The 27,362-nt window shown below is 45.4% G+C and overlaps 59 non-coding genes across 59 annotated transcripts; all 59 read left to right on the top strand.

Moving 5' to 3' along the window:
* Nucleotides 1-90: 90 nt before the first annotated feature.
* Nucleotides 91-172, top strand: trnaf-aaa (transfer RNA phenylalanine (anticodon AAA)). The gene has a single exon. It is a non-coding gene; the product is annotated as a tRNA-Phe (tRNA).
* Nucleotides 173-449: 277 nt separating this feature from the next.
* trnas-uga (transfer RNA serine (anticodon UGA)) lies at nucleotides 450-531 on the top strand. Its single transcript has one exon. It is a non-coding gene; the product is annotated as a tRNA-Ser (tRNA).
* A 270-nt stretch (nucleotides 532-801) lies between these two features.
* trnaf-aaa (transfer RNA phenylalanine (anticodon AAA)) lies at nucleotides 802-883 on the top strand. The gene has a single exon. It is a non-coding gene; the product is annotated as a tRNA-Phe (tRNA).
* A 278-nt stretch (nucleotides 884-1,161) lies between these two features.
* On the top strand, nucleotides 1,162-1,243 carry trnas-uga (transfer RNA serine (anticodon UGA)). The gene has a single exon. It is a non-coding gene; the product is annotated as a tRNA-Ser (tRNA).
* A 981-nt stretch (nucleotides 1,244-2,224) lies between these two features.
* Nucleotides 2,225-2,306, top strand: trnas-aga (transfer RNA serine (anticodon AGA)). Its single transcript has one exon. It is a non-coding gene; the product is annotated as a tRNA-Ser (tRNA).
* Nucleotides 2,307-2,583: 277 nt separating this feature from the next.
* Nucleotides 2,584-2,665, top strand: trnas-uga (transfer RNA serine (anticodon UGA)). The gene has a single exon. It is a non-coding gene; the product is annotated as a tRNA-Ser (tRNA).
* A 277-nt stretch (nucleotides 2,666-2,942) lies between these two features.
* Nucleotides 2,943-3,023, top strand: trnas-uga (transfer RNA serine (anticodon UGA)). The gene has a single exon. It is a non-coding gene; the product is annotated as a tRNA-Ser (tRNA).
* A 270-nt stretch (nucleotides 3,024-3,293) lies between these two features.
* On the top strand, nucleotides 3,294-3,375 carry trnas-aga (transfer RNA serine (anticodon AGA)). Its single transcript has one exon. It is a non-coding gene; the product is annotated as a tRNA-Ser (tRNA).
* A 627-nt stretch (nucleotides 3,376-4,002) lies between these two features.
* On the top strand, nucleotides 4,003-4,084 carry trnas-aga (transfer RNA serine (anticodon AGA)). The gene has a single exon. It is a non-coding gene; the product is annotated as a tRNA-Ser (tRNA).
* A 627-nt stretch (nucleotides 4,085-4,711) lies between these two features.
* trnas-aga (transfer RNA serine (anticodon AGA)) lies at nucleotides 4,712-4,793 on the top strand. The gene has a single exon. It is a non-coding gene; the product is annotated as a tRNA-Ser (tRNA).
* Nucleotides 4,794-5,070: 277 nt separating this feature from the next.
* On the top strand, nucleotides 5,071-5,152 carry trnas-uga (transfer RNA serine (anticodon UGA)). Its single transcript has one exon. It is a non-coding gene; the product is annotated as a tRNA-Ser (tRNA).
* Nucleotides 5,153-5,422: 270 nt separating this feature from the next.
* On the top strand, nucleotides 5,423-5,504 carry trnas-aga (transfer RNA serine (anticodon AGA)). Its single transcript has one exon. It is a non-coding gene; the product is annotated as a tRNA-Ser (tRNA).
* Nucleotides 5,505-5,781: 277 nt separating this feature from the next.
* On the top strand, nucleotides 5,782-5,863 carry trnas-uga (transfer RNA serine (anticodon UGA)). The gene has a single exon. It is a non-coding gene; the product is annotated as a tRNA-Ser (tRNA).
* A 270-nt stretch (nucleotides 5,864-6,133) lies between these two features.
* trnas-aga (transfer RNA serine (anticodon AGA)) lies at nucleotides 6,134-6,215 on the top strand. The gene has a single exon. It is a non-coding gene; the product is annotated as a tRNA-Ser (tRNA).
* Nucleotides 6,216-6,493: 278 nt separating this feature from the next.
* Nucleotides 6,494-6,575, top strand: trnas-aga (transfer RNA serine (anticodon AGA)). Its single transcript has one exon. It is a non-coding gene; the product is annotated as a tRNA-Ser (tRNA).
* A 630-nt stretch (nucleotides 6,576-7,205) lies between these two features.
* Nucleotides 7,206-7,287, top strand: trnas-aga (transfer RNA serine (anticodon AGA)). Its single transcript has one exon. It is a non-coding gene; the product is annotated as a tRNA-Ser (tRNA).
* A 984-nt stretch (nucleotides 7,288-8,271) lies between these two features.
* Nucleotides 8,272-8,353, top strand: trnas-uga (transfer RNA serine (anticodon UGA)). The gene has a single exon. It is a non-coding gene; the product is annotated as a tRNA-Ser (tRNA).
* A 626-nt stretch (nucleotides 8,354-8,979) lies between these two features.
* trnas-uga (transfer RNA serine (anticodon UGA)) lies at nucleotides 8,980-9,061 on the top strand. The gene has a single exon. It is a non-coding gene; the product is annotated as a tRNA-Ser (tRNA).
* Nucleotides 9,062-9,338: 277 nt separating this feature from the next.
* Nucleotides 9,339-9,420, top strand: trnas-uga (transfer RNA serine (anticodon UGA)). The gene has a single exon. It is a non-coding gene; the product is annotated as a tRNA-Ser (tRNA).
* Nucleotides 9,421-9,690: 270 nt separating this feature from the next.
* Nucleotides 9,691-9,772, top strand: trnas-aga (transfer RNA serine (anticodon AGA)). Its single transcript has one exon. It is a non-coding gene; the product is annotated as a tRNA-Ser (tRNA).
* Nucleotides 9,773-10,401: 629 nt separating this feature from the next.
* On the top strand, nucleotides 10,402-10,483 carry trnas-aga (transfer RNA serine (anticodon AGA)). Its single transcript has one exon. It is a non-coding gene; the product is annotated as a tRNA-Ser (tRNA).
* A 277-nt stretch (nucleotides 10,484-10,760) lies between these two features.
* trnas-uga (transfer RNA serine (anticodon UGA)) lies at nucleotides 10,761-10,842 on the top strand. The gene has a single exon. It is a non-coding gene; the product is annotated as a tRNA-Ser (tRNA).
* A 270-nt stretch (nucleotides 10,843-11,112) lies between these two features.
* On the top strand, nucleotides 11,113-11,194 carry trnas-aga (transfer RNA serine (anticodon AGA)). The gene has a single exon. It is a non-coding gene; the product is annotated as a tRNA-Ser (tRNA).
* A 277-nt stretch (nucleotides 11,195-11,471) lies between these two features.
* Nucleotides 11,472-11,553, top strand: trnas-aga (transfer RNA serine (anticodon AGA)). The gene has a single exon. It is a non-coding gene; the product is annotated as a tRNA-Ser (tRNA).
* A 277-nt stretch (nucleotides 11,554-11,830) lies between these two features.
* Nucleotides 11,831-11,912, top strand: trnas-uga (transfer RNA serine (anticodon UGA)). Its single transcript has one exon. It is a non-coding gene; the product is annotated as a tRNA-Ser (tRNA).
* Nucleotides 11,913-12,179: 267 nt separating this feature from the next.
* On the top strand, nucleotides 12,180-12,261 carry trnaf-aaa (transfer RNA phenylalanine (anticodon AAA)). The gene has a single exon. It is a non-coding gene; the product is annotated as a tRNA-Phe (tRNA).
* Nucleotides 12,262-12,890: 629 nt separating this feature from the next.
* On the top strand, nucleotides 12,891-12,972 carry trnaf-aaa (transfer RNA phenylalanine (anticodon AAA)). The gene has a single exon. It is a non-coding gene; the product is annotated as a tRNA-Phe (tRNA).
* A 278-nt stretch (nucleotides 12,973-13,250) lies between these two features.
* On the top strand, nucleotides 13,251-13,332 carry trnas-uga (transfer RNA serine (anticodon UGA)). Its single transcript has one exon. It is a non-coding gene; the product is annotated as a tRNA-Ser (tRNA).
* Nucleotides 13,333-13,609: 277 nt separating this feature from the next.
* On the top strand, nucleotides 13,610-13,690 carry trnas-uga (transfer RNA serine (anticodon UGA)). Its single transcript has one exon. It is a non-coding gene; the product is annotated as a tRNA-Ser (tRNA).
* Nucleotides 13,691-13,960: 270 nt separating this feature from the next.
* On the top strand, nucleotides 13,961-14,042 carry trnas-aga (transfer RNA serine (anticodon AGA)). Its single transcript has one exon. It is a non-coding gene; the product is annotated as a tRNA-Ser (tRNA).
* Nucleotides 14,043-14,669: 627 nt separating this feature from the next.
* On the top strand, nucleotides 14,670-14,751 carry trnas-aga (transfer RNA serine (anticodon AGA)). The gene has a single exon. It is a non-coding gene; the product is annotated as a tRNA-Ser (tRNA).
* A 627-nt stretch (nucleotides 14,752-15,378) lies between these two features.
* On the top strand, nucleotides 15,379-15,460 carry trnas-aga (transfer RNA serine (anticodon AGA)). The gene has a single exon. It is a non-coding gene; the product is annotated as a tRNA-Ser (tRNA).
* A 277-nt stretch (nucleotides 15,461-15,737) lies between these two features.
* On the top strand, nucleotides 15,738-15,819 carry trnas-uga (transfer RNA serine (anticodon UGA)). The gene has a single exon. It is a non-coding gene; the product is annotated as a tRNA-Ser (tRNA).
* A 270-nt stretch (nucleotides 15,820-16,089) lies between these two features.
* Nucleotides 16,090-16,171, top strand: trnas-aga (transfer RNA serine (anticodon AGA)). The gene has a single exon. It is a non-coding gene; the product is annotated as a tRNA-Ser (tRNA).
* Nucleotides 16,172-16,448: 277 nt separating this feature from the next.
* Nucleotides 16,449-16,530, top strand: trnas-uga (transfer RNA serine (anticodon UGA)). Its single transcript has one exon. It is a non-coding gene; the product is annotated as a tRNA-Ser (tRNA).
* A 270-nt stretch (nucleotides 16,531-16,800) lies between these two features.
* trnas-aga (transfer RNA serine (anticodon AGA)) lies at nucleotides 16,801-16,882 on the top strand. The gene has a single exon. It is a non-coding gene; the product is annotated as a tRNA-Ser (tRNA).
* Nucleotides 16,883-17,160: 278 nt separating this feature from the next.
* On the top strand, nucleotides 17,161-17,242 carry trnas-aga (transfer RNA serine (anticodon AGA)). Its single transcript has one exon. It is a non-coding gene; the product is annotated as a tRNA-Ser (tRNA).
* A 630-nt stretch (nucleotides 17,243-17,872) lies between these two features.
* On the top strand, nucleotides 17,873-17,954 carry trnas-aga (transfer RNA serine (anticodon AGA)). Its single transcript has one exon. It is a non-coding gene; the product is annotated as a tRNA-Ser (tRNA).
* A 984-nt stretch (nucleotides 17,955-18,938) lies between these two features.
* Nucleotides 18,939-19,020, top strand: trnas-uga (transfer RNA serine (anticodon UGA)). The gene has a single exon. It is a non-coding gene; the product is annotated as a tRNA-Ser (tRNA).
* A 267-nt stretch (nucleotides 19,021-19,287) lies between these two features.
* Nucleotides 19,288-19,369, top strand: trnas-aga (transfer RNA serine (anticodon AGA)). The gene has a single exon. It is a non-coding gene; the product is annotated as a tRNA-Ser (tRNA).
* A 277-nt stretch (nucleotides 19,370-19,646) lies between these two features.
* On the top strand, nucleotides 19,647-19,728 carry trnas-uga (transfer RNA serine (anticodon UGA)). The gene has a single exon. It is a non-coding gene; the product is annotated as a tRNA-Ser (tRNA).
* Nucleotides 19,729-20,005: 277 nt separating this feature from the next.
* trnas-uga (transfer RNA serine (anticodon UGA)) lies at nucleotides 20,006-20,087 on the top strand. The gene has a single exon. It is a non-coding gene; the product is annotated as a tRNA-Ser (tRNA).
* A 270-nt stretch (nucleotides 20,088-20,357) lies between these two features.
* trnas-aga (transfer RNA serine (anticodon AGA)) lies at nucleotides 20,358-20,439 on the top strand. The gene has a single exon. It is a non-coding gene; the product is annotated as a tRNA-Ser (tRNA).
* Nucleotides 20,440-21,068: 629 nt separating this feature from the next.
* trnas-aga (transfer RNA serine (anticodon AGA)) lies at nucleotides 21,069-21,150 on the top strand. The gene has a single exon. It is a non-coding gene; the product is annotated as a tRNA-Ser (tRNA).
* Nucleotides 21,151-21,427: 277 nt separating this feature from the next.
* Nucleotides 21,428-21,509, top strand: trnas-uga (transfer RNA serine (anticodon UGA)). Its single transcript has one exon. It is a non-coding gene; the product is annotated as a tRNA-Ser (tRNA).
* A 270-nt stretch (nucleotides 21,510-21,779) lies between these two features.
* On the top strand, nucleotides 21,780-21,861 carry trnas-aga (transfer RNA serine (anticodon AGA)). The gene has a single exon. It is a non-coding gene; the product is annotated as a tRNA-Ser (tRNA).
* Nucleotides 21,862-22,138: 277 nt separating this feature from the next.
* trnas-aga (transfer RNA serine (anticodon AGA)) lies at nucleotides 22,139-22,220 on the top strand. Its single transcript has one exon. It is a non-coding gene; the product is annotated as a tRNA-Ser (tRNA).
* Nucleotides 22,221-22,497: 277 nt separating this feature from the next.
* trnas-uga (transfer RNA serine (anticodon UGA)) lies at nucleotides 22,498-22,579 on the top strand. Its single transcript has one exon. It is a non-coding gene; the product is annotated as a tRNA-Ser (tRNA).
* A 267-nt stretch (nucleotides 22,580-22,846) lies between these two features.
* Nucleotides 22,847-22,928, top strand: trnaf-aaa (transfer RNA phenylalanine (anticodon AAA)). Its single transcript has one exon. It is a non-coding gene; the product is annotated as a tRNA-Phe (tRNA).
* A 277-nt stretch (nucleotides 22,929-23,205) lies between these two features.
* trnas-uga (transfer RNA serine (anticodon UGA)) lies at nucleotides 23,206-23,287 on the top strand. Its single transcript has one exon. It is a non-coding gene; the product is annotated as a tRNA-Ser (tRNA).
* A 270-nt stretch (nucleotides 23,288-23,557) lies between these two features.
* Nucleotides 23,558-23,639, top strand: trnaf-aaa (transfer RNA phenylalanine (anticodon AAA)). Its single transcript has one exon. It is a non-coding gene; the product is annotated as a tRNA-Phe (tRNA).
* Nucleotides 23,640-23,917: 278 nt separating this feature from the next.
* Nucleotides 23,918-23,999, top strand: trnas-uga (transfer RNA serine (anticodon UGA)). Its single transcript has one exon. It is a non-coding gene; the product is annotated as a tRNA-Ser (tRNA).
* Nucleotides 24,000-24,276: 277 nt separating this feature from the next.
* Nucleotides 24,277-24,357, top strand: trnas-uga (transfer RNA serine (anticodon UGA)). The gene has a single exon. It is a non-coding gene; the product is annotated as a tRNA-Ser (tRNA).
* Nucleotides 24,358-24,627: 270 nt separating this feature from the next.
* trnas-aga (transfer RNA serine (anticodon AGA)) lies at nucleotides 24,628-24,709 on the top strand. The gene has a single exon. It is a non-coding gene; the product is annotated as a tRNA-Ser (tRNA).
* A 627-nt stretch (nucleotides 24,710-25,336) lies between these two features.
* Nucleotides 25,337-25,418, top strand: trnas-aga (transfer RNA serine (anticodon AGA)). The gene has a single exon. It is a non-coding gene; the product is annotated as a tRNA-Ser (tRNA).
* A 627-nt stretch (nucleotides 25,419-26,045) lies between these two features.
* On the top strand, nucleotides 26,046-26,127 carry trnas-aga (transfer RNA serine (anticodon AGA)). The gene has a single exon. It is a non-coding gene; the product is annotated as a tRNA-Ser (tRNA).
* Nucleotides 26,128-26,404: 277 nt separating this feature from the next.
* On the top strand, nucleotides 26,405-26,486 carry trnas-uga (transfer RNA serine (anticodon UGA)). Its single transcript has one exon. It is a non-coding gene; the product is annotated as a tRNA-Ser (tRNA).
* Nucleotides 26,487-26,756: 270 nt separating this feature from the next.
* On the top strand, nucleotides 26,757-26,838 carry trnas-aga (transfer RNA serine (anticodon AGA)). The gene has a single exon. It is a non-coding gene; the product is annotated as a tRNA-Ser (tRNA).
* A 277-nt stretch (nucleotides 26,839-27,115) lies between these two features.
* trnas-uga (transfer RNA serine (anticodon UGA)) lies at nucleotides 27,116-27,197 on the top strand. Its single transcript has one exon. It is a non-coding gene; the product is annotated as a tRNA-Ser (tRNA).
* The last annotated feature ends 165 nt before the right edge of the window (nucleotides 27,198-27,362 follow it).

Genomic DNA, 27,362 nt, shown 5'->3' with positions numbered 1-27,362 from the left:
AAAATAGCCACCATTGTCTCAGAACTCCTGCACGGCACTCAAAATTAAGTACTCTCCAACAAAAATGTCGTCTATAGCAAAATCAACTGTGTTGTTGTGGCCGAGTGGTTAAGCCGATGGACTAAAAATCCTTTGGGTTCTTTCCGCGCAGGTTCAAATCCTGCCGACAACGAATATCTCTCGGAGTAACATTTTCTGAAATGTTGTGCGCCTCTTTGACAGAGTCAGGATCTTTCATGTCGAATCTCCACACTGCATTCCCTGTCGACAGGACTTCTACCTCGGTCGAGAGACCAAAGTGCATTTCTGGTCCATCATTTTAATCATTGGGCCACGCCAAGATTTGTGCCTCAAAATAACTGCCATTTTCTCTGGACTCGGGCTCAGGGTGAAACGAGACCCTCAAAATTATTCTCCTACAAAAATGTCACTGAATAAACATCAAATCACTTGTCGTGGCCGAGTGGTTAAGGCGATGGACTTGAAATCCATTGGGATTTTCCCGCGTAGGTTCAAATCCTGCCGACAACGATCACCACCTGGAGAAAATTCTTCTAAAATGTTGTGCTTCTTTTGAAGAGCGTCAGCATGTTTTATGTCAAATCGCCAAACTCCCTTCCCTGTCGACAGGACTTCAACCTGCGTCGGCAGACCAAACTGTATTTCTCATCCATCACTTTCACCATGGGGCCACACCAACATTTGTGGTGCAAAATAGCCACCATTGTCTCAGAACTCCTGCACGGCACTCAAAATTAAGTACTCTCCAACAAAAATGTAGTCTATAGCAAAATCAGCTGTGTTGTTGTGGCCGAGTGGTTAAGCCGATGGACTAAAAATCCTTTGGGTTCTTCCCGCGCAGGTTCAAATCCTGCCGACAACGAATATCTCTCGGAGTAACATTTTCTGAAATTGTGTGCCGCCTCTTTGACAGAGTCAGAATCTTTCATGTCGAATCTCCACACTGCATTCCCTGTCGACAGGACTTCTACCTCGGTCGAGAGACCAAAGTGCATTTCTGGTCCATCATTTTAATCATTGGGCCACGCCAAGATTTGTGCCTCAAAATAACTGCCATTTTCTCTGGACTCGGGCTCAGGGTGAAACGAGACCCTTAAAATAATTCTCCTACAAAAATGTCACCGAATAAACATCAAATCAGTTGTCGTGGCCGAGTGGTTAAGCCGATGGACTTGAAATCCATTGGGATTTTCCCGCGTAGGTTCAAATCCTGCCGACAACGATCACCACCTGGAGAAAATTCTTCTAAAATGTTGTGCTTCTTTTGAAGAGCGTCAGCATGTTTTATGTCAAATCGCCAAACTCCATTCCCTGTCGACAGGACTTAAACCTGCGTCGGCAGACCAAACTGTATTTCTCATCCATCATCTTCACCATGGGGCCACACCAACATTTGTGGTGCAAAATAGCCACCATTGTCTCAGGACTCCTGCACGGCCCTCAAAATTAAGTACTCTCCAACAAAAATGTCGTCCATAGCAAAATGAACTGTGTCTTTGTGGCCGAGTGGTTAAGGCGATGGACTAGAAATCCATTGGGTTCTTCCCGCGCAGTTTCAAATCCTGCCGACAACGATCATCTCTCGGAGTAACATTTTCTGAAATGTTGTGCGCCTCTTTGACAGAGTCAGGATCTTTCATGTCAAATCTCCAAACTGCATTCCCTGTCGACAGGACTTCTACCTCGGTCGAGAGACCAAAGTGCATTTCTGGTCCATCATTTTAATCATTGGGCCACGCCAACATTTGTGCCTCAAAATAACTGCCATTTTCTCTGGACTCTGGCTCAGGGTGAAACGAGACCCTCAAAATTATTCTCCTACAAAAATGTCACCGAATAAACATCAAATCAGTTGTCGTGGCCGAGTGGTTAAGGCGATGGACTTGAAATCCATTGGGATTTTCCCGCGTAGGTTCAAATCCTGCTGACACCGATCACCACCTGGAGAAAATTCTTCTAAAATGCTGTGCTTCTTTTGAAGAGCGTCAGCATGTTTTATGTCAAATCGCCAAACTCCCTTCCCTGTCGACAGGACTTCAACCTGTGTCGGCAGACCGAACTGTATTTCTCATCCATCATCTTCACCATGGGGCCACACCAACATTTGTGGTGCAAAATAGCCACCATTGTCTCAGGACTCCTGCACGGCCCTCAAAATTAAGTACTCTCCAACAAAAATGTCGTCTATAGCAAAATCAACTGTGTTGTTGTGGCCGAGTGGTTAAGGCGATGGACTAGAAATCCATTGGGTTCTTCCCGCGCAGGTTCAAATCCTGCCGACAACGAATATCTCTCGGAGTAACATTTTCTGAAATGTTGTGCGCCTCTTTGACAGAGTCAGGATCTTTCAGGTCAAATCTCCAAACTGCATTCCCTGTCGACAGGACTTCTACCTCGGTCGAGAGACCAAAGTCTATTTCTTGTCCATCATTTTAATCATTGGGCCACACCAACATTTGTGCCTCAAAATAACTGCCATTTACTGTGGACTCGGGCTCAGGGTGTAACGAGACCCTTAAAATTATTCTCCTACAAAAATGTCACCGAATAAACATCAAATCAGTTGTCGTGGCCGAGTGGTTAAGCCGATGGACTTGAAATCCATTGGGATTTTCCCGCGTAGGTTCAAATCCTGCCGACAACGATCACCACCTGGAGAAAATTCTTCTAAAATGTTGTGCTTCTTTTGAAGAGCGTCAGCATGTTTTATGTCAAATCGCCAAACTGCATTCGCTGTCGACAGGACTTCAACCTGTGTCGGCAGACCAAACTGTATTTCTCATCCATCATCTTCACCATGGGGCCACACCAACATTTGTGCCTCAAAATAACTGCCATTTTCTCTGGACTCGGGCTCAGGGTGTAACGAGACCCTTAAAATTATTCTCCTACAAAAATGTCACCGAATAAACATCAAATCAGTTGTCGTGGCCGAGTGGTTAAGGTGATGGACTTGAAATCCATTGGGTTTTCCCGCGTAGGTTCAAATCCTGCCGACAACGCTCACCACCTGGATAAAATTCTTCTAAAATGTTGTGCTTCTTTTGAAGAGCGTCAGCATGTTTTATGTCAAATCGCCAAACTCCATTCCCTGTCGATAGGACTTAAACCTGCGTCGGCAGACCAAACTGTATTTCTCATCCATCATCTTCACCATGGGGCCACACCAACATTTGTGGTGCAAAATAGCCACCATTGTCTCAGGACTCCTGCACGGCACTCAAGATTAAGTACTCTCTAACAAAAATGTCGTCTATAGCAAAATCAACTGTGTTGTTGTGGCCGAGTGGTTAAGGCGATGGACTAGAAATCCATTGGGTTCTTCCCGCGCAGGTTCAAATCCTGCCGACAACGAATATCTCTCGGAGTAACATTTTCTGAAATGTTGTGCGCCTCTTTGACAGAGTCAGGATCTTTCAGGTCAAATCTCCAAACTGCATTCCCTGTCGACAGGACTTCTACTTCGGTCGAGAGACCAAAGTGCTTTTCCGGTCCATCATTTTAATCATTGGGCCACGCCAACATTTGTGCCTCAAAATAACTGCCATTTTCTCTGGACTCGGGCTCAGGGTGTAACGACCCTTAAAATTATTCTCCTACAAAAATGTCACAGAATAAACATCAAATCAGTTGTCGTGGCCGAGTGGTTAAGGCGATGGACTTGATATCCTTTGGGATTTTCCCGCGTAGGTTCAAATCCTGCCGACAACGATCACCACCTGGAGAAAATTCTTCTAAAATGTTGTGCTTCTTTTGAAGAGCGTCAGCATGTTTTATGTCAAATCGCCAAACTCCATTCCCTGTCGATAGGACTTAAACCTGCGTCGGCAGACCAAACTGTATTTCTCATCCATCATCTTCACCATGGGGCCACACCAACATTTGTGGTGCAAAATAGCCACCATTGTCTCAGGACTCCTGCACGGCCCTCAAAATTAAGTACTCTCTAACAAAAATGTCGTCTATAGCAAAATCAACTGTGTTGTTGTGGCCGAGTGGTTAAGGTGATGGACTAGAAATCCATTGGGTTCTTCCCGCGCAGGTTCAAATCCTGCCGACAACGAATATCTCTCGGAGTAACATTTTCTGAAATGTTGTGCGCCTCTTTGACAGAGTCAGGATCTTTCAGGTCAAATCTCCAAACTGCATTCCCTGTCGACAGGACTTCTACTTCGGTCGAGAGACCAAAGTGCTTTTCCGGTCCATCATTTTAATCATTGGGCCACGCCAACATTTGTGCCTCAAAATAACTGCCATTTTCTCTGGACTCGGGCTCAGGGTGTAACGACCCTTAAAATTATTCTCCTACAAAAATGTCACAGAATAAACATCAAATCAGTTGTCGTGGCCGAGTGGTTAAGGCGATGGACTTGATATCCTTTGGGATTTTCCCGCGTAGGTTCAAATCCTGCCGACAACGATCACCACCTGGAGAAAATTCTTCTAAAATGTTGTGCTTCTTTTGAAGAGCGTCAGCATGTTTTATGTCAAATCGCCAAACTCCATTCCCTGTCGATAGGACTTAAACCTGCGTCGGCAGACCAAACTGTATTTCTCATCCATCATCTTCACCATGGGGCCACACCAACATTTGTGGTGCAAAATAGCCACCATTGTCTCAGGACTCCTGCACGGCCCTCAAAATTAAGTACTCTCTAACAAAAATGTCGTCTATAGCAAAATCAACTGTGTTGTTGTGGCCGAGTGGTTAAGGTGATGGACTAGAAATCCATTGGGTTCTTCCCGCGCAGGTTCAAATCCTGCCGACAACGAATATCTCTCGGAGTAACATTTTCTGAAATGTTGTGCGCCTCTTTGACAGAGTCAGGATCTTTCAGGTCAAATCTCCAAACTGCATTCCCTGTCGACAGGACTTCTACTTCGGTCGAGAGACCAAAGTCTATTTCTGGTCCATCATTTTAATCATTGGGCCACACCAACATTTGTGCCTCAAAATAACTGCCATTTTCTGTGGACTCGGGCTCAGGGTGTAACGAGACCCTTAAAATTATTCTCCTACAAAAATGTCACCGAATAAACATCAAATCAGTTGTCGTGGCCGAGTGGTTAAGGCGATGGACTTGAAATCCATTGGGATTTTCACGCGTAGGTTCAAATCCTGCCGACAACGATCACCACCTGGAGAAAATTCTTCTAAAATGTTGTGCTCCTTTTGAAGAGCGTCAGCATGTTTTATGTCAAATTGCCAAACTCCATTCCCTGTCGACAGGACTTCAACCTGCGTCGGCAGACCAAACTGTATTTCTCATCCACCATCTTCACCATGGGGCCACACCAACATTTGTGGTGCAAAATAGCCACCATTGTCTCAGGACTCCTGCACGGCACTCAAAATTAAGTACTCTCCAACAAAAATGTCGTCTATAGCAGAACCAACTGTGTTGTTGTGGCCGAGTGGTTAAGGCGATGGACTAGAAATCCATTGGGTTCTTCCCGCGCAGGTTCAAATCCTGCCGACAACGATCATCTCTCGGAGTAACATTTTCTGAAATGTTGTGCGCCTCTTTGACAGAGTCAGGATCTTTCATGTCAAATCTCCAAACTGCATTCCCTGTCGACAGGACTTCTACCTCGGTCGAGAGACCAAAGTGCATTTCTGGTCCATCATTTTAATCATTGGGCCACGCCAACATTTGTGCCTCAAAATAACTGCCATTTTCTCTGGACTCTGGCTCAGGGTGAAACGAGACCCTCAAAATTATTCTCCTACAAAAATGTCACCGAATAAACATCAAATCAGTTGTCGTGGCCGAGTGGTTAAGGCGATGGACTTGAAATCCATTGGGATTTTCCCGCGTAGGTTCAAATCCTGCCGACAACGATCACCACCTGGAGAAAATTCTTCTAAAATGTTGTGCTTCTTTTGAAGAGCGTCAGCATGTTTTATGTCAAATCGCCAAACTCCCTTCCCTGTCGACAGGACTTCAACCTGCGTCTGCAGACCAAACTGTATTTCTCATTTATCATCTTCACCATGGGGCCACACCAACATTTGTGGTGCAAAATAGCCACCATTGTCTCAGGACTCCTGCACGGCCCTCAAAATTAAGTACTCTCCAACAAAAATGTCGTCTATAGCAAAATCAACTGTGTTGTTGTGGCCGAGTGGTTAAGGCGATGGACTAGAAATCCATTGGGTTCTTGCCGCGCAGGTTCAAATCCTGCCGACAACGATCATCTCTCGGAGTAACATTTTCTGAAATGTTGTGCGCCTCTTTGACAGAGTCAGGATCTTTCATGTCAAATCTCCAAACTGCATTTCCCTGTCGACAGGACTTCTACCTCGGTCAACAGACCAAAGTCTATTTCTGGTCCATCGTTTTAATCATTGGGCCACGCCAACATTTGTGCCTCAAAATAACTGCCAATTTCTCTGGACTCGGGCTCAGGTTGAAACGAGACCCTCAAAATTATTGTCCTAAAAAAATGTCACCGAATAAACATCAAATCAGTTGTCGTGGCCGAGTGGTTAAGGCGATGGACTAGAAATCCATTGGGTCCTTCCCGCGCAGGTTCAAATCCTGCCGACAACGATCATCTCTCGGAGTAACATTTTCTGAAATGTTGTGCGCCTCTTTGACAGAGTCAGGATCTTTCCTGTCAAATCTCCAAACTGCATTCCCTGTCGACAGGACTTCTACCTCGGTCGAGAGACCAAAGTGCATTTCCGGTCCATCATTTTAATCATTGGGCCACGCCAACATTTGTGCCTCAAAATAACTGCCATTTTCTCTGGACTCGGGCTCAGGGTGAAACGAGACCCTCAAAATTATTCTCCTACAAAAATGTCACCGAATAAGCATCAAATCATTTGTCGTGGCCGAGTGGTTAAGCCGATGGACTTGAAATCCATTGGGATTTTCCCGCGTAGGTTCAAATCCTGCCGATAAACGATCACAACCTGGAGAAAATTCTTCTAAAATGTTGTGTTTTTTTTGAAGCGCCTCAGCATGTTTTATGTCAAATCGGCAAACTCCATTCCCTGTCGACAGGACTTCAACCTGCATCGGCAGACCAAACTGTATTTCTCATCCATCATCTTCACCATGGGGCCACACCAACATTTGTGGTGCAAAATAGCCACCATTGTCTCAGGACTCCTGCACGGCACTCAAAATTAAGTACTCTCCAACAAAAATGTCGTCCATAGCACAATTAACTGTGTTGTTGTGGCCGAGTGGTTAAGGCGATGGACTAGAAATCCATTGGGTTCTTGCCGCGCAGGTTCAAATCCTGCCGACAACGATCATCTCTCGGAGTAACATTTTCTGAAATGTTGTGCGCCTCTTTGACAAAGTCAGGATCTTTCATGTCAAATCTCCAAACTGCATCCCCTGTCGACAGGACTTCTACCTCGGTCGAGAGACCAAAGTCTATTTCTGGTCCATCTTTTTAATCATTGGGCCACGCCAACATTTGTGCCTCAAAATAACTGCCATTTTCTCTGGACTCGGGCTCAGGGTGTAGACCCTTAAAATTATTCTCGAACAAAAATGTCACAGAATAAACATCAAATCAGTTGTCGTGGCCGAGTGGTTAAGGCGATGGACTTGAAATCCATTGGGATTTTCCCGCGTAGGTTCAAATCCTGCTGACACCGATCACCACCTGGAGAAAATTCTTCTAAAATGTTGTGCTTCTTTTGAAGAGCGTCAGCATGTTTTATGTCAAATCGCCAAACTCCCTTCCCTGTCGACAGGACTTCAACCTGTGTCGGCAGACCGAACTGTATTTCTCATCCATCATCTTCACCATGGGGCCACACCAACATTTGTGGTGCAAAATAGCCACCATTGTCTCAGGACTCCTGCACGGCCCTCAAAATTAAGTACTCTCCAACAAAAATGTCGTCTATAGCAGAATCAACTGTGTTGTTGTGGCCGAGTGGTTAAGGCGATGGACTAGAAGTCCATTTGGTTCTTCCCGCGCAGGTTCAAATCCTGCCGACAACGATCATCTCTCGGAGTAACATTTTCTGAAATGTTGTGCGCCTCTTTGACAGAGTCAGGATCTTTCCTGTCAAATCTCCAAACTGCATTCCCTGTCGACAGGACTTCTACCTCGGTCGAGAGACCAAAGTGCTTTTCCGGTCCATCATTTTAATCATTGGGCCACGCCAACATTTGTGCCTCAAAATAACTGCCATTTTCTCTGGACTCCGGCTCAGGGTGAAACGAGACCCTCAAAATTATTCTCCTACAAAAATGTCACCGAATAAACATCAAATCAGTTGTCGTGGCCGAGTGGTTAAGGCGATGGACTTGAAATCCATTGGGATTTTCCCGCATAGGTTCAAATCCTGCCGACAACGATCACCACCTGGAGAAAATTCTTCTAAAATGTGCTTCTTTTGAAGAGCGTCAGCATGTTTTATGTCAAATCGCCAAACTCCCTTCCCTGTCGACAGGACTTCAACCTGCGTCGGCAGACCAAACTGTATTTCTCATCCATCATCTTCACCATGGGGCCACACCAACATTTGTGGTGCAAAATAGCCACCATTGTCTCAGAACTCCTGCACGGCACTCAAAATTAAGTACTCTCCAACAAAAATGTAGTCTATAGCAAAATCAACTGTGTTGTTGTGGCCGAGTGGTTAAGCCGATGGACTAGAAATCCATTGGGTTCTTCCCGCGCAGGTTCAAATCCTGCCGACAACGATCATCTCTCTGAGTAACATTTTCTGAAATGTTTTGCGCCTCTTTGACAGAGTCAGGATCTTTCCTGTCAAATCTCCAAACTGCATTCCCTGTCGACAGGACTTCTACCTCGGTCGAGAGACCAAAGTGCATTTCTGGTCCATCATTTTAATCATTGAGCCACGCCAACATTTGTGCCTCAAAATAACTGCCATTTTCTCTGGACTCTGGCTCAGGGTGAAACGAGACCCTCAAAATTATTCTCCTACAAAAATGTCACCGAATAAACATCAAATCAGTTGTCGTGGCCGAGTGGTTAAGGCGATGGACTTGAAATCCATTGGGTTCTTGCCGCGCAGGTTCAAATCCTGCCGACAACGATCATCTCTCGGAGTAACATTTTCTGAAATGTTGTGCACCTCTTTGACAGAGTCAGGATCTTTCATGTCAAATCTCCAAACTGCATTCCCTGTCGACAGGACTTCTACCTCGGTCGAGAGACCAAAGTGCATTTCTGGTCCATCATTTTAATCATTGGGCCACGCCAACATTTGTGCCTCAAAATAACTGCCAATTTCTCTGGACTCGGGCTCAGGCTGAAACGAGACCCTCAAAATTATTCTCCTACAAAAATGTCACCGAATAAACATCAAATCAGTTGTCGTGGCCGAGTGGTTAAGGCGATGGACTTGAAATCCATTGGGATTTTCCCGCGTAGGTTCAAATCCTGCCGACAACGATCACCACCTGGAGAAAATTATTCTAAAATGTTGTGCTTCTTTTGTAGAGCGTCAGCTTGTTTTATGTCAAATCGCCAAACTCCCTTCCCTGTCGACAGGACTTCAACCTGCGTCGGCAGACCAAACTGTATTTCTCATCCATCATCTTCACCATGGGGCCACACCAACATTTGTGGTGCAAAATAGCCACCATTGTCTCAGGACTCCTGCACGGCACTCAAAATTAATTACTCTCCAACAAAAATGTCGTCTATAGCAGAATCAACTGTGTTGTTGTGGCCGAGTGGTTAAGGCGATGGACTAGAAATCCATTGGGTTCTTCCCGCGCAGGTTCAAATCCTGCCGACAACGATCATCTCTCGGAGTAACATTTTCTGAAATGTTGTGCGCGTCTTTGACAGAGTCAGGATCTTTCCTGTCAAATCTCCAAACTGCATTCCCTGTCGACAGGACTTCTACCTCGGTCGAGAGAGCAAAGTGCAATTCTGGTCCATCATTTTAATCATTGGGCCACGCCAACATTTGTGCCTCAAAATAACTGCCATTTTCTCTGGACTCTGGCTCAGGGTGAAACGAGACCCTCAAAATTATTCTCCTACAAAAATGTCACCGAATAAACATCAAATCAGTTGTCGTGGCCGAGTGATTAAGGCGATGGACTTGATATCCATTGGGATTTTCCCGCATAGGTTCAAATCCTGCCGACAACGATCACCACCTGGAGAAAATTCTTCTAAAATGTTGTGCTTCTTTTGAAGAGCGTCAGCATGTTTTATGTCAAATCGCCAAACTCCATTCCCTGTCGATAGGACTTAAACCTGCGTCGGCAGACCAAACTGTATTTCTCATCCATCATCTTCACCATGGGGCCACACCAACATTTGTGGTGCAAAATAGCCACCATTGTCTCAGGACTCCTGCACGGCCCTCAAAATTAAGTACTCTCTAACAAAAATGTCGTCTATAGCAAAATCAACTGTGTTGTTGTGGCCGAGTGGTTAAGGCGATGGACTAGAAATCCATTGGGTTCTTCCCGCGCAGGTTCAAATCCTGCCGACAACGAATATCTCTTGGAGTAACATTTTCTGAAATGTTGTGCGCCTCTTTGACAGAGTCAGGATCTTTCAGGTCAAATCTCCAAACTGCATTCCCTGTCGACAGGACTTCTACTTCGGTCGAGAGACCAAAGTCTATTTCTGGTCCATCATTTTAATCATTGGGCCACACCAACATTTGTGCCTCAAAATAACTGCCATTTTCTGTGGACTCGGGCTCAGGGTGTAACGAGACCCTTAAAATTATTCTCCTACAAAAATGTCACCGAATAAACATCAAATCAGTTGTCGTGGCCGAGTGGTTAAGGCGATGGACTTGAAATCCATTGGGATTTTCACGCGTAGGTTCAAATCCTGCCGACAACGATCACCACCTGGAGAAAATTCTTCTAAAATGTTGTGCTCCTTTTGAAGAGCGTCAGCATGTTTTATGTCAAATTGCCAAACTCCATTCCCTGTCGACAGGACTTCAACCTGCGTCGGCAGACCAAACTGTATTTCTCATCCACCATCTTCACCATGGGGCCACACCAACATTTGTGGTGCAAAATAGCCACCATTGTCTCAGGACTCCTGCACGGCACTCAAAATTAAGTACTCTCCAACAAAAATGTCGTCTATAGCAGAACCAACTGTGTTGTTGTGGCCGAGTGGTTAAGGCGATGGACTAGAAATCCATTGGGTTCTTCCCGCGCAGGTTCAAATCCTGCCGACAACGATCATCTCTCGGAGTAACATTTTCTGAAATGTTGTGCGCCTCTTTGACAGAGTCAGGATCTTTCATGTCAAATCTCCAAACTGCATTCCCTGTCGACAGGACTTCTACCTCGGTCGAGAGACCAAAGTGCATTTCTGGTCCATCATTTTAATCATTGGGCCACGCCAACATTTGTGCCTCAAAATAACTGCCATTTTCTCTGGACTCTGGCTCAGGGTGAAACGAGACCCTCAAAATTATTCTCCTACAAAAATGTCACCGAATAAACATCAAATCAGTTGTCGTGGCCGAGTGGTTAAGGCGATGGACTAGAAATCCATTGGGTTCTTCCCGCGCAGGTTCAAATCCTGCCGACAACGATCATCTCTCGGAGTAACATTTTCTGAAATGTTGTGCGCCTCTTTGACAGAGTCCGGATCTTTCCTGTCAAATCTCCAAACTGCATTCCCTGTCGACAGGACTTCTACCTCGGTCGAGAGACCAAAGTGCATTTCCGGTCCATCATTTTAATCATTGGGCCACGCCAACATTTGTGCCTCAAAATAACTGCCATTTTCTCTGGACTCGGGCTCAGGGTGAAACGAGACCCTCAAAATTATTCTCCTACAAAAATGTCACCGAATAAACATCAAATCAGTTGTCGTGGCCGAGTGGTTAAGGCGATGGACTTGAAATCCATTGGGATTTTCCCGCGTAGGTTCAAATCCTGCCGACAACGATCACCACCTGGAGAAAATTCTTCTAAAATGTGCTTCTTTTGAAGAGCGTCAGCATGTTTTATGTCAAATCGCCAAACTCCCTTCCCTGTCGACAGGACTTCAACCTGCGTCGGCAGACCAAACTGTATTTCTCATCCATCATCTTCACCATGGGGCCACACCAACATTTGTGGTGCAAAATAGCCACCATTGTCTCAGAACTCCTGCACGGCACTCAAAATTAAGTACTCTCCAACAAAAATGTCGTCTATAGCAAAATCAACTGTGTTGTTGTGGCCGAGTGGTTAAGCCGATGGACTAAAAATCCTTTGGGTTCTTTCCGCGCAGGTTCAAATCCTGCCGACAACGAATATCTCTCGGAGTAACATTTTCTGAAATGTTGTGCGCCTCTTTGACAGAGTCAGGATCTTTCATGTCGAATCTCCACACTGCATTCCCTGTCGACAGGACTTCTACCTCGGTCGAGAGACCAAAGTGCATTTCTGGTCCATCATTTTAATCATTGGGCCACGCCAAGATTTGTGCCTCAAAATAACTGCCATTTTCTCTGGACTCGGGCTCAGGGTGAAACGAGACCCTCAAAATTATTCTCCTACAAAAATGTCACTGAATAAACATCAAATCACTTGTCGTGGCCGAGTGGTTAAGGTGATGGACTTGAAATCCATTGGGATTTTCCCGCGTAGGTTCAAATCCTGCCGACAACGATCACCACCTGGAGAAAATTCTTCTAAAATGTTGTGCTTCTTTTGAAGAGCGTCAGCATGTTTTATGTCAAATCGCCAAACTCCCTTCCCTGTCGACAGGACTTCAACCTGCGTCGGCAGACCAAACTGTATTTCTCATCCATCACTTTCACCATGGGGCCACACCAACATTTGTGGTGCAAAATAGCCACCATTGTCTCAGAACTCCTGCACGGCACTCAAAATTAAGTACTCTCCAACAAAAATGTAGTCTATAGCAAAATCAGCTGTGTTGTTGTGGCCGAGTGGTTAAGCCGATGGACTAAAAATCCTTTGGGTTCTTCCCGCGCAGGTTCAAATCCTGCCGACAACGAATATCTCTCGGAGTAACATTTTCTGAAATTGTGTGCCGCCTCTTTGACAGAGTCAGAATCTTTCATGTCGAATCTCCACACTGCATTCCCTGTCGACAGGACTTCTACCTCGGTCGAGAGACCAAAGTGCATTTCTGGTCCATCATTTTAATCATTGGGCCACGCCAAGATTTGTGCCTCAAAATAACTGCCATTTTCTCTGGACTCGGGCTCAGGGTGAAACGAGACCCTTAAAATAATTCTCCTACAAAAATGTCACCGAATAAACATCAAATCAGTTGTCGTGGCCGAGTGGTTAAGCCGATGGACTTGAAATCCATTGGGATTTTCCCGCGTAGGTTCAAATCCTGCCGACAACGATCACCACCTGGAGAAAATTCTTCTAAAATGTTGTGCTTCTTTTGAAGAGCGTCAGCATGTTTTATGTCAAATCGCCAAACTCCATTCCCTGTCGACAGGACTTCAACCTGCGTCGGCAGACCAAACTGTATTTCTCATCCATCATCTTCACCATGGGGCCACACCAACATTTGTGCCTCAAAATAACTGCCATTTTCTCTGGACTCGGGCTCAGGGTGTAACGAGACCCTTAAAATTATTCTCCTACAAAAATGTCACCGAATAAACATCAAATCAGTTGTCGTGGCCGAGTGGTTAAGGTGATGGACTTGAAATCCATTGGGTTTTCCCGCGTAGGTTCAAATCCTGCCGACAACGCTCACCACCTGGATAAAATTCTTCTAAAATGTTGTGCTTCTTTTGAAGAGCGTCAGCATGTTTTATGTCAAATCGCCAAACTCCATTCCCTGTCGATAGGACTTAAACCTGCGTCGGCAGACCAAACTGTATTTCTCATCCATCATCTTCACCATGGGGCCACACCAACATTTGTGGTGCAAAATAGCCACCATTGTCTCAGGACTCCTGCACGGCCCTCAAGATTAAGTACTCTCTAACAAAAATGTCGTCTATAGCAAAATCAACTGTGTTGTTGTGGCCGAGTGGTTAAGGTGATGGACTAGAAATCCATTGGGTTCTTCCCGCGCAGGTTCAAATCCTGCCGACAACGAATATCTCTCGGAGTAACATTTTCTGAAATGTTGTGCGCCTCTTTGACAGAGTCAGGATCTTTCAGGTCAAATCTCCAAACTGCATTCCCTGTCGACAGGACTTCTACTTCGGTCGAGAGACCAAAGTGCTTTTCCGGTCCATCATTTTAATCATTGGGCCACGCCAACATTTGTGCCTCAAAATAACTGCCATTTTCTCTGGACTCGGGCTCAGGGTGTAACGACCCTTAAAATTATTCTCCTACAAAAATGTCACAGAATAAACATCAAATCAGTTGTCGTGGCCGAGTGGTTAAGGCGATGGACTTGATATCCTTTGGGATTTTCCCGCGTAGGTTCAAATCCTGCCGACAACGATCACCACCTGGAGAAAATTCTTCTAAAATGTTGTGCTTCTTTTGAAGAGCGTCAGCATGTTTTATGTCAAATCGCCAAACTCCATTCCCTGTCGATAGGACTTAAACCTGCGTCGGCAGACCAAACTGTATTTCTCATCCATCATCTTCACCATGGGGCCACACCAACATTTGTGGTGCAAAATAGCCACCATTGTCTCAGGACTCCTGCACGGCCCTCAAAATTAAGTACTCTCTAACAAAAATGTCGTCTATAGCAAAATCAACTGTGTTGTTGTGGCCGAGTGGTTAAGGTGATGGACTAGAAATCCATTGGGTTCTTCCCGCGCAGGTTCAAATCCTGCCGACAACGAATATCTCTCGGAGTAACATTTTCTGAAATGTTGTGCGCCTCTTTGACAGAGTCAGGATCTTTCAGGTCAAATCTCCAAACTGCATTCCCTGTCGACAGGACTTCTACTTCGGTCGAGAGACCAAAGTGCTTTTCCGGTCCATCATTTTAATCATTGGGCCACGCCAACATTTGTGCCTCAAAATAACTGCCATTTTCTCTGGACTCGGGCTCAGGGTGTAACGACCCTTAAAATTATTCTCCTACAAAAATGTCACAGAATAAACATCAAATCAGTTGTCGTGGCCGAGTGGTTAAGGCGATGGACTTGATATCCTTTGGGATTTTCCCGCGTAGGTTCAAATCCTGCCGACAACGATCACCACCTGGAGAAAATTCTTCTAAAATGTTGTGCTTCTTTTGAAGAGCGTCAGCATGTTTTATGTCAAATCGCCAAACTCCATTCCCTGTCGATAGGACTTAAACCTGCGTCGGCAGACCAAACTGTATTTCTCATCCATCATCTTCACCATGGGGCCACACCAACATTTGTGGTGCAAAATAGCCACCATTGTCTCAGGACTCCTGCACGGCCCTCAAAATTAAGTACTCTCTAACAAAAATGTCGTCTATAGCAAAATCAACTGTGTTGTTGTGGCCGAGTGGTTAAGGTGATGGACTAGAAATCCATTGGGTTCTTCCCGCGCAGGTTCAAATCCTGCCGACAACGAATATCTCTCGGAGTAACATTTTCTGAAATGTTGTGCGCCTCTTTGACAGAGTCAGGATCTTTCAGGTCAAATCTCCAAACTGCATTCCCTGTCGACAGGACTTCTACTTCGGTCGAGAGACCAAAGTCTATTTCTGGTCCATCATTTTAATCATTGGGCCACACCAACATTTGTGCCTCAAAATAACTGCCATTTTCTGTGGACTCGGGCTCAGGGTGTAACGAGACCCTTAAAATTATTCTCCTACAAAAATGTCACCGAATAAACATCAAATCAGTTGTCGTGGCCGAGTGGTTAAGGCGATGGACTTGAAATCCATTGGGATTTTCACGCGTAGGTTCAAATCCTGCCGACAACGATCACCACCTGGAGAAAATTCTTCTAAAATGTTGTGCTCCTTTTGAAGAGCGTCAGCATGTTTTATGTCAAATTGCCAAACTCCATTCCCTGTCGACAGGACTTCAACCTGCGTCGGCAGACCAAACTGTATTTCTCATCCACCATCTTCACCATGGGGCCACACCAACATTTGTGGTGCAAAATAGCCACCATTGTCTCAGGACTCCTGCACGGCACTCAAAATTAAGTACTCTCCAACAAAAATGTCGTCTATAGCAGAACCAACTGTGTTGTTGTGGCCGAGTGGTTAAGGCGATGGACTAGAAATCCATTGGGTTCTTCCCGCGCAGGTTCAAATCCTGCCGACAACGATCATCTCTCGGAGTAACATTTTCTGAAATGTTGTGCGCCTCTTTGACAGAGTCAGGATCTTTCATGTCAAATCTCCAAACTGCATTCCCTGTCGACAGGACTTCTACCTCGGTCGAGAGACCAAAGTGCATTTCTGGTCCATCATTTTAATCATTGGGCCACGCCAACATTTGTGCCTCAAAATAACTGCCATTTTCTCTGGACTCTGGCTCAGGGTGAAACGAGACCCTCAAAATTATTCTCCTACAAAAATGTCACCGAATAAACATCAAATCAGTTGTCGTGGCCGAGTGGTTAAGGCGATGGACTTGAAATCCATTGGGATTTTCCCGCGTAGGTTCAAATCCTGCCGACAACGATCACCACCTGGAGAAAATTCTTCTAAAATGTTGTGCTTCTTTTGAAGAGCGTCAGCATGTTTTATGTCAAATCGCCAAACTCCCTTCCCTGTCGACAGGACTTCAACCTGCGTCTGCAGACCAAACTGTATTTCTCATTTATCATCTTCACCATGGGGCCACACCAACATTTGTGGTGCAAAATAGCCACCATTGTCTCAGGACTCCTGCACGGCCCTCAAAATTAAGTACTCTCCAACAAAAATGTCGTCTATAGCAAAATCAACTGTGTTGTTGTGGCCGAGTGGTTAAGGCGATGGACTAGAAATCCATTGGGTTCTTGCCGCGCAGGTTCAAATCCTGCCGACAACGATCATCTCTCGGAGTAACATTTTCTGAAATGTTGTGCGCCTCTTTGACAGAGTCAGGATCTTTCATGTCAAATCTCCAAACTGCATTTCCCTGTCGACAGGACTTCTACCTCGGTCAACAGACCAAAGTCTATTTCTGGTCCATCGTTTTAATCATTGGGCCACGCCAACATTTGTGCCTCAAAATAACTGCCAATTTCTCTGGACTCGGGCTCAGGTTGAAACGAGACCCTCAAAATTATTCTCCTACAAAAATGTCACCGAATAAACATCAAATCAGTTGTCGTGGCCGAGTGGTTAAGGCGATGGACTAGAAATCCATTGGGTCCTTCCCGCGCAGGTTCAAATCCTGCCGACAACGATCATCTCTCGGAGTAACATTTTCTGAAATGTTGTGCGCCTCTTTGACAGAGTCAGGATCTTTCCTGTCAAATCTCCAAACTGCATTCCCTGTCGACAGGACTTCTACCTCGGTCGAGAGACCAAAGTGCATTTCCGGTCCATCATTTTAATCATTGGGCCACGCCAACATTTGTGCCTCAAAATAACTGCCATTTTCTCTGGACTCGGGCTCAGGGTGAAACGAGACCCTCAAAATTATTCTCCTACAAAAATGTCACCGAATAAGCATCAAATCATTTGTCGTGGCCGAGTGGTTAAGCCGATGGACTTGAAATCCATTGGGATTTTCCCGCGTAGGTTCAAATCCTGCCGATAAACGATCACAACCTGGAGAAAATTCTTCTAAAATGTTGTGTTTTTTTTGAAGCGCCTCAGCATGTTTTATGTCAAATCGGCAAACTCCATTCCCTGTCGACAGGACTTCAACCTGCATCGGCAGACCAAACTGTATTTCTCATCCATCATCTTCACCATGGGGCCACACCAACATTTGTGGTGCAAAATAGCCACCATTGTCTCAGGACTCCTGCACGGCACTCAAAATTAAGTACTCTCCAACAAAAATGTCGTCCATAGCACAATTAACTGTGTTGTTGTGGCCGAGTGGTTAAGGCGATGGACTAGAAATCCATTGGGTTCTTGCCGCGCAGGTTCAAATCCTGCCGACAACGATCATCTCTCGGAGTAACATTTTCTGAAATGTTGTGCGCCTCTTTGACAAAGTCAGGATCTTTCATGTCAAATCTCCAAACTGCATCCCCTGTCGACAGGACTTCTACCTCGGTCGAGAGACCAAAGTCTATTTCTGGTCCATCTTTTTAATCATTGGGCCACGCCAACATTTGTGCCTCAAAATAACTGCCATTTTCTCTGGACTCGGGCTCAGGGTGTAGACCCTTAAAATTATTCTCGAACAAAAATGTCACAGAATAAACATCAAATCAGTTGTCGTGGCCGAGTGGTTAAGGCGATGGACTTGAAATCCATTGGGATTTTCCCGCGTAGGTTCAAATCCTGCTGACACCGATCACCACCTGGAGAAAATTCTTCTAAAATGTTGTGCTTCTTTTGAAGAGCGTCAGCATGTTTTATGTCAAATCGCCAAACTCCCTTCCCTGTCGACAGGACTTCAACCTGTGTCGGCAGACCGAACTGTATTTCTCATCCATCATCTTCACCATGGGGCCACACCAACATTTGTGGTGCAAAATAGCCACCATTGTCTCAGGACTCCTGCACGGCCCTCAAAATTAAGTACTCTCCAACAAAAATGTCGTCTATAGCAGAATCAACTGTGTTGTTGTGGCCGAGTGGTTAAGGCGATGGACTAGAAGTCCATTTGGTTCTTCCCGCGCAGGTTCAAATCCTGCCGACAACGATCATCTCTCGGAGTAACATTTTCTGAAATGTTGTGCGCCTCTTTGACAGAGTCAGGATCTTTCCTGTCAAATCTCCAAACTGCATTCCCTGTCGACAGGACTTCTACCTCGGTCGAGAGACCAAAGTGCTTTTCCGGTCCATCATTTTAATCATTGGGCCACGCCAACATTTGTGCCTCAAAATAACTGCCATTTTCTCTGGACTCCGGCTCAGGGTGAAACGAGACCCTCAAAATTATTCTCCTACAAAAATGTCACCGAATAAACATCAAATCAGTTGTCGTGGCCGAGTGGTTAAGGCGATGGACTTGAAATCCATTGGGATTTTCCCGCATAGGTTCAAATCCTGCCGACAACGATCACCACCTGGAGAAAATTCTTCTAAAATGTGCTTCTTTTGAAGAGCGTCAGCATGTTTTATGTCAAATCGCCAAACTCCCTTCCCTGTCGACAGGACTTCAACCTGCGTCGGCAGACCAAACTGTATTTCTCATCCATCATCTTCACCATGGGGCCACACCAACATTTGTGGTGCAAAATAGCCACCATTGTCTCAGAACTCCTGCACGGCACTCAAAATTAAGTACTCTCCAACAAAAATGTAGTCTATAGCAAAATCAACTGTGTTGTTGTGGCCGAGTGGTTAAGCCGATGGACTAGAAATCCATTGGGTTCTTCCCGCGCAGGTTCAAATCCTGCCGACAACGATCATCTCTCTGAGTAACATTTTCTGAAATGTTTTGCGCCTCTTTGACAGAGTCAGGATCTTTCCTGTCAAATCTCCAAACTGCATTCCCTGTCGACAGGACTTCTACCTCGGTCGAGAGACCAAAGTGCATTTCTGGTCCATCATTTTAATCATTGAGCCACGCCAACATTTGTGCCTCAAAATAACTGCCATTTTCTCTGGACTCTGGCTCAGGGTGAAACGAGACCCTCAAAATTATTCTCCTACAAAAATGTCACCGAATAAACATCAAATCAGTTGTCGTGGCCGAGTGGTTAAGGCGATGGACTTGAAATCCATTGGGTTCTTGCCGCGCAGGTTCAAATCCTGCCGACAACGATCATCTCTCGGAGTAACATTTTCTGAAATGTTGTGCACCTCTTTGACAGAGTCAGGATCTTTCATGTCAAATCTCCAAACTGCATTCCCTGTCGACAGGACTTCTACCTCGGTCGAGAGACCAAAGTGCATTTCTGGTCCATCATTTTAATCATTGGGCCACGCCAACATTTGTGCCTCAAAATAACTGCCAATTTCTCTGGACTCGGGCTCAGGTTGAAACGAGACCCTCAAAATTATTCTCCTACAAAAATGTCACCGAATAAACATCAAATCAGTTGTCGTGGCCGAGTGGTTAAGGCGATGGACTTGAAATCCATTGGGATTTTCCCGCGTAGGTTCAAATCCTGCCGACAACGATCACCACCTGGAGAAAATTATTCTAAAATGTTGTGCTTCTTTTGTAGAGCGTCAGCTTGTTTTATGTCAAATCGCCAAACTCCCTTCCCTGTCGACAGGACTTCAACCTGCGTCGGCAGACCAAACTGTATTTCTCATCCATCATCTTCACCATGGGGCCACACCAACATTTGTGGTGCAAAATAGCCACCATTGTCTCAGGACTCCTGCACGGCACTCAAAATTAATTACTCTCCAACAAAAATGTCGTCTATAGCAGAATCAACTGTGTTGTTGTGGCCGAGTGGTTAAGGCGATGGACTAGAAATCCATTGGGTTCTTCCCGCGCAGGTTCAAATCCTGCCGACAACGATCATCTCTCGGAGTAACATTTTCTGAAATGTTGTGCGCGTCTTTGACAGAGTCAGGATCTTTCCTGTCAAATCTCCAAACTGCATTCCCTGTCGACAGGACTTCTACCTCGGTCGAGAGAGCAAAGTGCAATTCTGGTCCATCATTTTAATCATTGGGCCACGCCAACATTTGTGCCTCAAAATAACTGCCATTTTCTCTGGACTCTGGCTCAGGGTGAAACGAGACCCTCAAAATTATTCTCCTACAAAAATGTCACCGAATAAACATCAAATCAGTTGTCGTGGCCGAGTGATTAAGGCGATGGACTTGATATCCATTGGGATTTTCCCGCATAGGTTCAAATCCTGCCGACAACGATCACCACCTGGAGAAAATTCTTCTAAAATGTTGTGCTTCTTTTGAAGAGCGTCAGCATGTTTTATGTCAAATCGCCAAACTCCATTCCCTGTCGATAGGACTTAAACCTGCGTCGGCAGACCAAACTGTATTTCTCATCCATCATCTTCACCATGGGGCCACACCAACATTTGTGGTGCAAAATAGCCACCATTGTCTCAGGACTCCTGCACGGCCCTCAAAATTAAGTACTCTCTAACAAAAATGTCGTCTATAGCAAAATCAACTGTGTTGTTGTGGCCGAGTGGTTAAGGCGATGGACTAGAAATCCATTGGGTTCTTCCCGCGCAGGTTCAAATCCTGCCGACAACGAATATCTCTTGGAGTAACATTTTCTGAAATGTTGTGCGCCTCTTTGACAGAGTCAGGATCTTTCAGGTCAAATCTCCAAACTGCATTCCCTGTCGACAGGACTTCTACTTCGGTCGAGAGACCAAAGTCTATTTCTGGTCCATCATTTTAATCATTGGGCCACACCAACATTTGTGCCTCAAAATAACTGCCATTTTCTGTGGACTCGGGCTCAGGGTGTAACGAGACCCTTAAAATTATTCTCCTACAAAAATGTCACCGAATAAACATCAAATCAGTTGTCGTGGCCGAGTGGTTAAGGCGATGGACTTGAAATCCATTGGGATTTTCACGCGTAGGTTCAAATCCTGCCGACAACGATCACCACCTGGAGAAAATTCTTCTAAAATGTTGTGCTCCTTTTGAAGAGCGTCAGCATGTTTTATGTCAAATTGCCAAACTCCATTCCCTGTCGACAGGACTTCAACCTGCGTCGGCAGACCAAACTGTATTTCTCATCCACCATCTTCACCATGGGGCCACACCAACATTTGTGGTGCAAAATAGCCACCATTGTCTCAGGACTCCTGCACGGCACTCAAAATTAAGTACTCTCCAACAAAAATGTCGTCTATAGCAGAACCAACTGTGTTGTTGTGGCCGAGTGGTTAAGGCGATGGACTAGAAATCCATTGGGTTCTTCCCGCGCAGGTTCAAATCCTGCCGACAACGATCATCTCTCGGAGTAACATTTTCTGAAATGTTGTGCGCCTCTTTGACAGAGTCAGGATCTTTCATGTCAAATCTCCAAACTGCATTCCCTGTCGACAGGACTTCTACCTCGGTCGAGAGACCAAAGTGCATTTCTGGTCCATCATTTTAATCATTGGGCCACGCCAACATTTGTGCCTCAAAATAACTGCCATTTTCTCTGGACTCTGGCTCAGGGTGAAACGAGACCCTCAAAATTATTCTCCTACAAAAATGTCACCGAATAAACATCAAATCAGTTGTCGTGGCCGAGTGGTTAAGGCGATGGACTAGAAATCCATTGGGTTCTTCCCGCGCAGGTTCAAATCCTGCCGACAACGATCATCTCTCGGAGTAACATTTTCTGAAATGTTGTGCGCCTCTTTGACAGAGTCAGGATCTTTCCTGTCAAATCTCCAAACTGCATTCCCTGTCGACAGGACTTCGACCTCGGTCGAGAGACCAAAGTGCATTTCCGGTCCATCATTTTAATCATTGGGCCACGCCAACATTTGTGCCTCAAAATAACTGCCATTTTCTCTGGACTCGGGCTCAGGGTGAAACGAGACCCTCAAAATTATTCTCCTACAAAAATGTCACCGAATAAACATCAAATCAGTTGTCGTGGCCGAGTGGTTAAGGCGATGGACTTGAAATCCATTGGGATTTTCCCGCGTAGGTTCAAATCCTGCCGACAACGATCACCACCTGGAGAAAATTCTTCTAAAATGTGCTTCTTTTGAAGAGCGTCAGCATGTTTTATGTCAAATCGCCAAACTCCCTTCCCTGTCGACAGGACTTCAACCTGCGTCGGCAGACCAAACTGTATTTCTCATCCATCATCTTCACCATGGGGCCACACCAACATTTGTGGTGCAAAATAGCCACCATTGTCTCAGAACTCCTGCACGGCACTCAAAATTAAGTACTCTCCAACAAAAATGTCGTCTATAGCAAAATCAACTGTGTTGTTGTGGCCGAGTGGTTAAGCCGATGGACTAAAAATCCTTTGGGTTCTTTCCGCGCAGGTTCAAATCCTGCCGACAACGAATATCTCTCGGAGTAACATTTTCTGAAATGTTGTGCGCCTCTTTGACAGAGTCAGGATCTTTCATGTCGAATCTCCACACTGCATTCCCTGTCGACAGGACTTCTACCTCGGTCGAGAGACCAAAGTGCATTTCTGGTCCATCATTTTAATCATTGGGCCACGCCAAGATTTGTGCCTCAAAATAACTGCCATTTTCTCTGGACTCGGGCTCAGGGTGAAACGAGACCCTCAAAATTATTCTCCTACAAAAATGTCACTGAATAAACATCAAATCACTTGTCGTGGCCGAGTGGTTAAGGCGATGGACTTGAAATCCATTGGGATTTTCCCGCGTAGGTTCAAATCCTGCCGACAACGATCACCACCTGGAGAAAATTCTTCTAAAATGTTGTGCTTCTTTTGAAGAGCGTCAGCATGTTTTATGTCAAATCGCCAAACTCCCTTCCCTGTCGACAGGACTTCAACCTGCGTCGGCAGACCAAACTGTATTTCTCATCCATCACTTTCACCATGGGGCCACACCAACATTTGTGGTGCAAAATAGCCACCATTGTCTCAGAACTCCTGCACGGCACTCAAAATTAAGTACTCTCCAACAAAAATGTAGTCTATAGCAAAATCAGCTGTGTTGTTGTGGCCGAGTGGTTAAGCCGATGGACTAAAAATCCTTTGGGTTCTTCCCGCGCAGGTTCAAATCCTGCCGACAACGAATATCTCTCGGAGTAACATTTTCTGAAATTGTGTGCCGCCTCTTTGACAGAGTCAGAATCTTTCATGTCGAATCTCCACACTGCATTCCCTGTCGACAGGACTTCTACCTCGGTCGAGAGACCAAAGTGCATTTCTGGTCCATCATTTTAATCATTGGGCCACGCCAAGATTTGTGCCTCAAAATAACTGCCATTTTCTCTGGACTCGGGCTCAGGGTGAAACGAGACCCTTAAAATAATTCTCCTACAAAAATGTCACCGAATAAACATCAAATCAGTTGTCGTGGCCGAGTGGTTAAGCCGATGGACTTGAAATCCATTGGGATTTTCCCGCGTAGGTTCAAATCCTGCCGACAACGATCACCACCTGGAGAAAATTCTTCTAAAATGTTGTGCTTCTTTTGAAGAGCGTCAGCATGTTTTATGTCAAATCGCCAAACTCCATTCCCTGTCGACAGGACTTCAACCTGCGTCGGCAGACCAAACTGTATTTCTCATCCATCATCTTCACCATGGGGCCACACCAACATTTGTGCCTCAAAATAACTGCCATTTTCTCTGGACTCGGGCTCAGGGTGTAACGAGACCCTTAAAATTATTCTCCTACAAAAATGTCACCGAATAAACATCAAATCAGTTGTCGTGGCCGAGTGGTTAAGGTGATGGACTTGAAATCCATTGGGTTTTCCCGCGTAGGTTCAAATCCTGCCGACAACGCTCACCACCTGGATAAAATTCTTCTAAAATGTTGTGCTTCTTTTGAAGAGCGTCAGCATGTTTTATGTCAAATCGCCAAACTCCATTCCCTGTCGATAGGACTTAAACCTGCGTAGGCAGACCAAACTGTATTTCTCATCCATCATCTTCACCATGGGGCCACACCAACATTTGTGGTGCAAAATAGCCACCATTGTCTCAGGACTCCTGCACGGCCCTCAAGATTAAGTACTCTCTAACAAAAATGTCGTCTATAGCAAAATCAACTGTGTTGTTGTGGCCGAGTGGTTAAGGCGATGGACTAGAAATCCATTGGGTTCTTCCCGCGCAGGTTCAAATCCTGCCGACAACGAATATCTCTCGGAGTAACATTTTCTGAAATGTTGTGCGCCTCTTTGACAGAGTCAGGATCTTTCAGGTCAAATCTCCAAACTGCATTCCCTGTCGACAGGACTTCTACTTCGGTCGAGAGACCAAAGTGCTTTTCCGGTCCATCATTTTAATCATTGGGCCACGCCAACATTTGTGCCTCAAAATAACTGCCATTTTCTCTGGACTCGGGCTCAGGGTGTAACGACCCTTAAAATTATTCTCCTACAAAAATGTCACAGAATAAACATCAAATCAGTTGTCGTGGCCGAGTGGTTAAGGCGATGGACTTGATATCCTTTGGGATTTTCCCGCGTAGGTTCAAATCCTGCCGACAACGATCACCACCTGGAGAAAATTCTTCTAAAATGTTGTGCTTCTTTTGAAGAGCGTCAGCATGTTTTATGTCAAATCGCCAAACTCCATTCCCTGTCGATAGGACTTAAACCTGCGTCGGCAGACCAAACTGTATTTCTCATCCATCATCTTCACCATGGGGCCACACCAACATTTGTGGTGCAAAATAGCCACCATTGTCTCAGGACTCCTGCACGGCCCTCAAAATTAAGTACTCTCTAACAAAAATGTCGTCTATAGCAAAATCAACTGTGTTGTTGTGGCCGAGTGGTTAAGGTGATGGACTAGAAATCCATTGGGTTCTTCCCGCGCAGGTTCAAATCCTGCCGACAACGAATATCTCTCGGAGTAACATTTTCTGAAATGTTGTGCGCCTCTTTGACAGAGTCAGGATCTTTCAGGTCAAATCTCCAAACTGCATTCCCTGTCGACAGGACTTCTACTTCGGTCGAGAGACCAAAGTGCTTTTCCGGTCCATCATTTTAATCATTGGGCCACGCCAACATTTGTGCCTCAAAATAACTGCCATTTTCTCTGGACTCGGGCTCAGGGTGTAACGACCCTTAAAATTATTCTCCTACAAAAATGTCACAGAATAAACATCAAATCAGTTGTCGTGGCCGAGTGGTTAAGGCGATGGACTTGATATCCTTTGGGATTTTCCCGCGTAGGTTCAAATCCTGCCGACAACGATCACCACCTGGAGAAAATTCTTCTAAAATGTTGTGCTTCTTTTGAAGAGCGTCAGCATGTTTTATGTCAAATCGCCAAACTCCATTCCCTGTCGATAGGACTTAAACCTGCGTCGGCAGACCAAACTGTATTTCTCATCCATCATCTTCACCATGGGGCCACACCAACATTTGTGGTGCAAAATAGCCACCATTGTCTCAGGACTCCTGCACGGCCCTCAAAATTAAGTACTCTCTAACAAAAATGTCGTCTATAGCAAAATCAACTGTGTTGTTGTGGCCGAGTGGTTAAGGTGATGGACTAGAAATCCATTGGGTTCTTCCCGCGCAGGTTCAAATCCTGCCGACAACGAATATCTCTCGGAGTAACATTTTCTGAAATGTTGTGCGCCTCTTTGACAGAGTCAGGATCTTTCAGGTCAAATCTCCAAACTGCATTCCCTGTCGACAGGACTTCTACTTCGGTCGAGAGACCAAAGTCTATTTCTGGTCCATCATTTTAATCATTGGGCCACACCAACATTTGTGCCTCAAAATAACTGCCATTTTCTGTGGACTCGGGCTCAGGGTGTAACGAGACCCTTAAAATTATTCTCCTACAAAAATGTCACCGAATAAACATCAAATCAGTTGTCGTGGCCGAGTGGTTAAGGCGATGGACTTGAAATCCATTGGGATTTTCACGCGTAGGTTCAAATCCTGCCGACAACGATCACCACCTGGAGAAAATTCTTCTAAAATGTTGTGCTCCTTTTGAAGAGCGTCAGCATGTTTTATGTCAAATTGCCAAACTCCATTCCCTGTCGACAGGACTTCAACCTGCGTCGGCAGACCAAACTGTATTTCTCATCCACCATCTTCACCATGGGGCCACACCAACATTTGTGGTGCAAAATAGCCACCATTGTCTCAGGACTCCTGCACGGCACTCAAAATTAAGTACTCTCCAACAAAAATGTCGTCTATAGCAGAACCAACTGTGTTGTTGTGGCCGAGTGGTTAAGGCGATGGACTAGAAATCCATTGGGTTCTTCCCGCGCAGGTTCAAATCCTGCCGACAACGATCATCTCTCGGAGTAACATTTTCTGAAATGTTGTGCGCCTCTTTGACAGAGTCAGGATCTTTCATGTCAAATCTCCAAACTGCATTCCCTGTCGACAGGACTTCTACCTCGGTCGAGAGACCAAAGTGCATTTCTGGTCCATCATTTTAATCATTGGGCCACGCCAACATTTGTGCCTCAAAATAACTGCCATTTTCTCTGGACTCTGGCTCAGGGTGAAACGAGACCCTCAAAATTATTCTCCTACAAAAATGTCACCGAATAAACATCAAATCAGTTGTCGTGGCCGAGTGGTTAAGGCGATGGACTTGAAATCCATTGGGATTTTCCCGCGTAGGTTCAAATCCTGCCGACAACGATCACCACCTGGAGAAAATTCTTCTAAAATGTTGTGCTTCTTTTGAAGAGCGTCAGCATGTTTTATGTCAAATCGCCAAACTCCCTTCCCTGTCGACAGGACTTCAACCTGCGTCTGCAGACCAAACTGTATTTCTCATTTATCATCTTCACCATGGGGCCACAC

The sequence above is a fragment of the Hippocampus guttulatus genome, chromosome 14 (genome assembly GCF_054856545.1).
Source record: "Hippocampus guttulatus isolate MCC_2025c chromosome 14, RoL_Hgut_1.0, whole genome shotgun sequence".
In the NCBI taxonomy this organism is placed as follows: domain Eukaryota; kingdom Metazoa; phylum Chordata; class Actinopteri; order Syngnathiformes; family Syngnathidae; genus Hippocampus; species Hippocampus guttulatus.
The sequence above is the reverse complement of the archived record's forward strand: the minus strand, read 5'-3'. Positions and strand labels throughout refer to the sequence as shown.